The sequence below is a fragment of the Myotis davidii genome, unplaced genomic scaffold, assembly GCF_000327345.1.
Source record: "Myotis davidii unplaced genomic scaffold, ASM32734v1 scaffold225, whole genome shotgun sequence".
Taxonomy (NCBI): Eukaryota; Metazoa; Chordata; class Mammalia; order Chiroptera; family Vespertilionidae; genus Myotis; species Myotis davidii.
This window is the reverse complement of record NW_006296222.1, coordinates 1,485,335-1,493,803: the sequence shown is the minus strand read 5'-3', so window position 1 is coordinate 1,493,803 and position 8,469 is coordinate 1,485,335. Positions and strand designations below refer to the sequence as shown.

General features: G+C 42.2%; 1 protein-coding gene across 2 annotated transcripts in view; it reads right to left on the bottom strand.

The window, feature by feature from the left end:
- The window catches only part of NPY5R (neuropeptide Y receptor Y5), a 9,361-nt gene extending 8,639 nt beyond the window's left edge, over positions 1–722 (bottom strand). Inside the window, exons 1-2 of one of the 2 annotated variants that reach the window (XM_015568704.1) lie at positions 358–722; positions 52–126 (exon numbers count right to left, since the gene is read on the bottom strand). The gene's annotated coding sequence lies outside the window, so the exon portion shown is untranslated. Of the gene's footprint in view, positions 1–51; positions 155–357 lie in introns of those variants that run through there. The other variant, XM_006771058.2, reaches the window with a different exon arrangement.
- Positions 723–8,469: the final 7,747 nt, after the last annotated feature.

Below are 8,469 nucleotides of genomic sequence, written 5' to 3'. Positions count from 1 at the left end.
CCCCGCAGGCCGCCCCCGCGGAAGGGGCAGCGGGAGAGGCTGAAGCCGTACCTCGGGGTGCCCCGGCCGCTGTGGGCGCCTCGCCTCCCGGGAACTCAGCAGACCGCGGCGGCAGCTGGAGGAGACCTGGAGGTGGCGGTGGGGAGGAAGGAGTGGGGAGCGCGGGGCGGGCGGGGGGAGAATTAGAGGTGCCTCGGGAACACGTGACGGTTCCGGCGACCCCCAAGACCCTGCTCCAGGGCGCCTGCTCCACGCCGGCCTCTCCCGAAGCCAGGGCGGGGCATCCCACCCCCTACCTTGCTGTTTGGGCCCACCCCCCGGGAGAAGCTGCTGGCACCCCGGATGGCACCCCGTTACCCTGGCCTCTGGTTCCCCGCCGAGGACAAGTTAACTTGCTGAGCAGGAAGATTGCTGCCCGTTCTGACCCAGGCCGGTGAAGTGAACTCGGAAGAGTCTTGAGCTGATCTGAGGGTGCGTGCGGTGGTGTCTCTAAGAGGTTAGGCTCCCCGAGCAAAAGCTGCAAGGCCCCAGGTTTTCTTTTTGTTTGGAAAAATAAAAATAAGACCAAAACAGAACGTTGCTCTATCTTGCACCTTTGTGGAATGAGGAAGGGAAAAGTCTAGGTAGGGAGGCTGGCCTGAATGAGTACGGCACACAGAGGAGTCAGGGTGCTGCGCCACGCAGAATTGGACAAGGAATGACCTGGAACCCACACTTTTCCAGGTTGTATTCAGTGACCAAAAGGTGTTGCCATAAATTTAAAAAGACAAAGAAGAAAATAAAACTTGGCCTCCTGTTTCTCCTCAATGTGATTTCCATCCCCAATGTTTCAAATTTGTATTGTGCAGGTTTGCTTTATTTTCAGTCATGAGGTGTTGTGTGTGTGTGTGTGTGTGTGTGTGTGTGTGTGTGTGTGTGAGAGCGAGAGAGAGAGAAGAGAGAGAGAGAGAGAGAGAGAGAGAGAGAGAGCTGTCTTTGACTACAGCCTGCCCGAGAAAGGATGTATTTATTGTATACTTTAAAACGGAAAACAATTAGTGACAGTCCCAGCATTGTGTGTCTGCTGATGAGTGCATCCATGTGGATTGACACTGTAAACTGGAGTGGCCTGTATCCTTTGGGAGCAATGAGACTTGTAAACCTAATTTCTGGGGGCAGCAAACTTTGTTACCCAGAAAGCAGGCAAAAATTCTTCTGTTCTTTTTTTGGTGAATTTTAGCATACCCAGGTGATCTGTATAGCTTGTTGTATCAGATAGCTTTTAAATACTTCCAGTCAACCCAGTTCCATTCTTTTCCTTTTTGTTTCTGGAATACTAGTATATTTCCGCCCAAATGTTAACACAGTAGGCAGCCTGAGCCAGCCCAGGGGATTCTGCAGTGGGGGAGGGGAGGGATGGAAGTGTTAAGGGTGATCAGTGAGAGAACAAAGCTTGGCTCTTAGACTTTCTTAACTCCAACATCTGAACAGTTAATGTACTACACATTGACGCATAACTTTCCATCCTTCCATTCCTTCCTTGCACGGTTACAATACACTAGAGGCCCAGTGCACGAATTCATGCACCGGAGGAGCCTGGCAGGCCCAGCCCCAATTAGGCAGATTGAGGCTGGACCTGTCGGGAGGAGGAGACAGCCGAAGGTTGGCTGGCTGGGCCCCACCCCCGATTGGGGGGGGCATTAAGGGTCAGTGGCTGGGGGAGGGGCCTTGGGAGGTTGGTCAGCCAGACCCATCCTTGATTGGTGTGGAGGGGGCGATTGGGGATGGAGCTGGCTGGGGGGAGGGGCTGTAGGCCGATCAGGGTGGTGAGGGCCCATGGGGCAGGGCCTGCCTGGGGGAGGGGCTACAGGAGGTTGGCTGGCTGACCCCACCTCCTATTGGGGTATGGGGATGATCAGGGGCAGGGCCAGCGGTGGGGGGAGTGGCTGTGGGCCGATCAGGGTGGGAGAGGCCAATCAGGTCGGGTGGGGGGAGGGGTCGAGGGAGGTTGGCCAGCTGGCCCCAATCCCAGATCGGCCTGGTTTGCTGGCTGCAGTAGGCATCATAGTGACCAGTCATTCCAGTCATTCCAGCATTCCAGTTGTTACAGCGTCTGGTTGATGGCTTTTTATATATATAGATACCCATTTTAAATACACATTGGCTTAAAAACAACTTTCAAAGGAACCCCATTGTGACTACTTTCCAAAAAACTTGTCTATGCTGTCAGCTTTTGTATATTAAAAATAAAGATAACTTTTATTTTTTCTTTTCCACAAATTTTCTTATACTTTTAATGACATGAACCTTTAGGTTGAAGTAACTGTTTTTACATGTCATTGAGATGAAGAGTTTGATTAACCCACCATTTTCCTTCTCATCACATACACATGCAAGTCTCAAAAGAGGAGTCAGAATTTCTTCTTTAACTACATTCGATTTACAAAGAGTAAACAAGTTATTATTAAGCATCCTCTTGGGGGAAGAAGAAATTGTCAATTTAAAAATTCCAACAGTATGCTACAAAAAGAGGAAGATATGAAGATATATATTTTTTCATCTTCCAATTTTCCAGGAAGGACTCAAGACTGAGCATCATCATTCTTTGTAGAACATAATCCTTTGCTCCTGTTTTATGGAGTAACATTCAAGCAGGGAGCATGCTACCTGGAAGCAGAAATAGTAATGTCCACCTCTCCAGTGTTTTTCTTATTCTGTAATTATAAAATGCTCATTTGGGAAATTAAGTTGGATTTTATGTGTGTTACAAAATTAAACTGGCTGTTTCCCTGTAGTCATGGTTTTATATCAGTTATGAAAGGCAGCTTATCTATAAAGGTGAAAGTTAAAATCACTGGGGACTCCTAAGACAAATTATTGAATAATAAAACATTCTCCAGACAATGCCTGGATAACATTTCTCTGAGGAACATAACATGTCTGTTGTTTTTTTCAAAGTCATTGCTGCATTTTAATAACAGCTACCATTTGTGGAGGATGGTTACTAAGTGTTTTTGTTATAATCTCAAATGATATATGATCTTATTAGTTACAGGATAGTAGGGGTAAATAAAGTAGAGAAAATAGTATGATTATATTTGATGTATTTTTTCCTGTGGTAATCTTTTTATATTCATTAAGAGTAACATTTCCTTATCCGCTGTTTCTATCATGGTAAAGTTAAATCCTTAATTCTTAAAAGATGTAGAAAGAGCCATTTCTTCATGTTATCAAAAATATTTTATGATGCTCATTGCTTCATTGATATCTTTGGATTAGTAAAACTTTGTCAGATAATCAATATATAAAGCTTGAAACAATGAACTAACTTATAATTGTGAAGTAAATACAATATTTTTAAGGAACAAAAGCTATTTTTTAAAAAAAGATAAAGCAAACCCAAATTATTTGCATGCATAAAGTCATTTCCCAGGTAATTCAATGATAGTTTTGAGGTCCTCAGGAAGCACTATAAACATTTCATTGCTTCCTTCTAACAAGCACTGTGATGCTTAAGCAAAACTTTATCTTTCCTTTTGATGCACTAATGATTGCATCATTAAATATAAAAGAGTGACTGATTTCCAGAGAGAATGTGCAGTTCTTTTTTTAAAGTAAGTTTTCCTTGTCAAAAATATATACACAAATATGTGACACACACACATATTTTATTATATACTAGAGGCTTGGTGCATGAAATTCTTGCACTGGTGTGGGGAGGTTCTCTCAGCTCGGCCTGTGCCCTCTCACAGTCTGGGACCCCTCAGGGGATGTCTGCCTGCCAGCTTAGGCCCGCTCCCCCTGGCAGTCACACATCCCTCTCGCAGTCCAGGACCCCTCACTCCTTACCGCCCACCTGCTTGCTGCTCTTTACCGCTTGGCTCGCTGCTCCTTAGTGCTGCCATGCAGGCAGGAGAGGCTCCCACCACTGCCACAGTGTTTACCAGCAGTGAGCGTGGCTTCTGGCTGAGCAGCGCTCCCCCTGTGGAGCTCACTGACCACCAGGGAGCAGCTCCTGCATTGAGCATCTGCCCCCTGGTAGTCAATGTGTCATAGGGACCAGTCGTTCCACTGTTAGGTCTATTTGCATATTAACCTTTATTATATAGGAATATATATATATATATAATTGTACAATCATATACATATTTGTATAAGGGACACTTGTCAGAACATCTGAATTGCAGCCAGGTGTTATTGCAAGTTAATGGTGTGGCTTTAGTCAAGAACCTGATGTTTTTAGATTTCACTTTCTTGGGCTAAAAATGAAATGCTTTCACTAGCAGATCTGGAGCCTCCTTTGAGCAATGAATATCCATGACTCTATGCCATTAACAAGCATGAATATAGGCATATGTGTGGAATATAACCTTTTTCAATCTTCAGAAAAATTTAATAGTCATAAAATTGTTTGTCTCCCCTTCATATTCGGAAAAAGAAGAAGAAAGAAATACTCTTGTTTTCAATTAATACTAGCACATTCTTTTAAATACAGGTGTAACTATATGATATTTGGTTCCTTCCTTTAAAAGTTGTGGATATCTTACAGATCAACAAATCATTCTTTAGCTGGTTATATTATTTTTAAAATTTCAGCACAAAATATATAGAAAAAGAGAGCATGGGTTCCTTTGGAAAAATAACATTCTATCATATAAATCCACATTTATGCTGTATATTTTCTTTTGTGGATCAAAACTCCTAACAAAAAGTAGTATTGTTGGGAAGTATAGCCCCAATATTGTGGGTGTATTTTTTAAATAAAATTATATATCCTAGCTGATTTTTCATGGTTAATTTTTTAAAAATCTAGTTGTAAATGTAATTATAGTTTTACTTTATTTAAGTAGAAATGAAAGAGAAAGTTTATTTATTTTTGTTTTGGTATGTTGTTTTGAATAGTCTTTTTAAAAAATATATCTTATTGATTTTTACAGAGAAGAAGGGAGAGGGATAGAGAGTTAGAAACATCGATGAGAAACATCAATCAGCTGCCTCGGGCACATCCCCAGTAGGTACATGTCCTTGATGGAATTGAACTTGGGACCCTTCAGTCCGTGGGCTGACGCTCTATCCACTGAGCCAAACCAGTTAGGACTTGAATAGTCTTTAAAAAGAATATTTAGAGAACTGTTCAAAGCATAAACCCAGAATCTAAAGTTGAGATGGTTGAATAATATGCTCTTCAAAAGTGCATCTGTTTCCATGTTCTTACTCTTATTATTCTCACAGGTAATTCGGCTTTAAAAGTATATTATTCAGCAGGTAGAGACATTTTCTTTACTAGATATTTACATTTTCAAAGGCAGTATGATCCATTATTTGAGCTTAAACCTAGTGGGGAAAGCAAAATCAACACATAAGAAAATCCAAAAATATAAGAAGAATCATCAAGAAAAATACAGTAGTAAGCCTATATGTGTATAAAATGTATACATGTATGCCAGTATTATGTGTATATATAAAAATAGCAATAATCCCCCATAGCTAAAATGCCAAAGACAATTTTTAAATGTTTGAGAGGAACAACTAGTCTTGACTTGTGATGATCATACTTTATGTAATCCCACCTTATTTCTTGTTTTTGAATCCTTCAACAACACTTTTTCAGTATCTTATGATATGCCCAACGTTGTTCTAGGCTTTACATTTTAAAGGGTGAAAATAGCAGTCACTGCCTTCCAGGGACCACAGTGTAGTTGTAGGACTGTAAATACATAATAAATCGCAATATAGTGTGATAGATGATGTGTTAGAAATATTCTTAAAGTGCTGTAGGAATAAAAATAAGACAAACTCAGCTTATGGGGGTTTTGAGGAGATGGCAAGATATAAAAGAGGGTTTCATAGTTAAGAAGATACTTGAGCTAAATTTTGAGGAATTGGTGAGAGTTAAACCAGCAGATGGAGGGGGTGGGCAAGTAAGAAGTGAGAAAACAACTTGAACATGAGAGAGAGTGTAACATCCAGAAAAGTGCACATAGTTCAGTGTGCCTGAAATGTGTGGGAAGTGGCAGAGGATGATACTGAAAATATTGGTGAAAAGGGACATTGAATTGCACTTGAAGGATCTGGTGAGCAACTAGATGATATAAGCTGGGGTAGGATATGACTGGATTGCTGTGAAAGCAGTTAGTGGTAGAGAGGTCATTTAGTAGAGAAATAAGTAGAGCTTGATGGGTATGAAAGAACACAATTGAGAGGTAATTAAGGAGTGAAATGAATGGGAAGCTGTACCCAATTGAATCTGAGAATGAGAGAGGGAAATGCTGGGGACAATTCTAAGGTTGGGGTTTGTGGGATACAGATCATGACAGTGACTACGATCCAGTCCACTAGCTGAGAAACACATTTCCAAGGAAACGGGAGGAGATCTGTACTTTAGATCGAGATTTAGGGTTAGGAGCATACCAGCGTGTAATTGATGGCAGAGGGTATGATTATAAATTAAAAATGGGGGAAAAAGGAGAAGATTAAGAATGAAATCTCCAGTAAATTTGGGCAATTCAGGTCAATCAAAGAAGGGACAAGACCACAAAAGTCAATGACAGACAGCTTTATTTAGGTGGTCTTGGATGGGGTTGCATGACAGGGAAAGTCTCTCCTGGCAAAAGATCTTCCAGAGAGTACAGTGTGGGGCTACCGCCCAGAAGGGGGATAGGACAAGGGAACTCATGGAGGAGAAGGGGAAAATAGAGAGGAGGCTTAGGAGTCTACGTCAGCAAGGTGGGTCGATTTGGCTCAGAGAGCTCAAAGGGCAGCAGTAGATTGGAGTCTTTATGGCCACAGGGTTTGTCTTATCTCTGGGTATGGAAGTAGGCAGGTTAAACATATATTTGTTTGGACTACATTTAAAGCAATTAGATGTGTGAGAATTTGAGTTTGGTGCTGTCTGGCTTTGGGCTAATAATCCTAGCCTGCTGTGAAGGAGTAAAGAATATGGGGACCATTTTAGGCTACTACACAGGTGCCATCTCTGACCCAATTATATAACAGGATCATAGGGAGAAAAACACCTAAGAGGTTGATGGAGATATCTGATCCCGGGGGAGAAAACTGAGGAACAGCCAGTAAGGAAAGAGAAAAGCCTATAGTGTATAGTTAGTGATGTCAAAGGAAAAGAAGATTCCAGGAGGATAGGATGGTCAAGAGAGTGAAATGTAACATAAAGAACATGTGGAATAAGACAGTTGTGTCTATTGGCTTTAGCCATTGATGTCTGAGGCAGACACAGTTTCAGGTGGGCCACCTTTGAGGAGCCAATGAGAGGACAATAAACATACCCTATTCTTGGATAAGCTACCAGGCAAGAGAAGGCAGCCAGAGAAGCTATGACATGAGTGAGGGAATTACAATGGAAAAAAGTGACAATTTTGGTTTTGTTTTTATTTTAGTGTTAAGCCAATAAAATGGAATCCTATATAATAAAAGGCTAATATACAATTGTCCCCTCAACCTGGAGCTCAACCAAGAGGGAGGGGCTGTCAACCACCTGCAGCCTCTCCCCCACGACTGGACTGGCCGGATTGGCCCGATTAGGGCTGGCGAGCCGGATCCCACCCATGCATGAATTCGTGCACCAGGCCTATAGTTATTGAATAAACAGGTGGTATAGTTATGTTACTGTTCTTTAACAAGCCTCTCCAAATCCCAAAAATCTAGTAGAATTAAAACAACATGGATTTTATGCTCATGGACTGAGATGGAGAGCCCAATGATGATGGTTTGTCTCTGTCCTATGATGTTTGGAGTGCCAGCTGGGAAAACTCTGTGGGTTAAAGTGACTCAAAGTCTGGGGTCTGAAACAGCTGTGCTGGAGGATCTGCTGCCCAATTGAGGGATGTAAAAGTTAGGGAGTAAATACCCTATGGCTTACTAGTATACTCACTTTGGAAGGAAGGGAGGAATCCATTAAGACTGAAGGTATGGGGTAGGAGACTAGAAGAGAGTGGTGACAATTTGAAATATCTTGTAAGGGAGAAATTGGGAGTCACCCAAGTGCAAGAATTTCAAGGTAATATTTGAGGCTCAAGTCAGGGTTTGAAATTATAGTTGTAATAATCTGTGCAACTTCACCTACATGCTATGCTAGCAGCTAAGTAGTCTCCTGGGTTGAGAAGAGTCAGATTAAGCCAGAGCTCATTCTTGGATATTTATCCTCTTCCTAGATTTATATGTATCTCGGGAAAGAAAAGCAACAGCTAGACCTTAAACAAAGGAATGAAAAGAGGATAAATTACCTAAGCAAAGGGATACCTGGGAACACTTCATACCACCTCTGTGCCTATTAGTGATCTTATTTAGGTGCACATAAGGAACATTTTTGCTATCTTTGGGAGAAATTGCCCTTCTCAGGAAGTGCTGCGTTGTGAAGGGGTCTGGTACCAATCTGAAGCCTGAGATTTCAGAGGTGGGAGTGGGTTGGGGAGTGGGAGTGAGGCAAGATGAACAGTGAGAGATGCTTGGCACAGATGATGGAAGGTTCAGTGG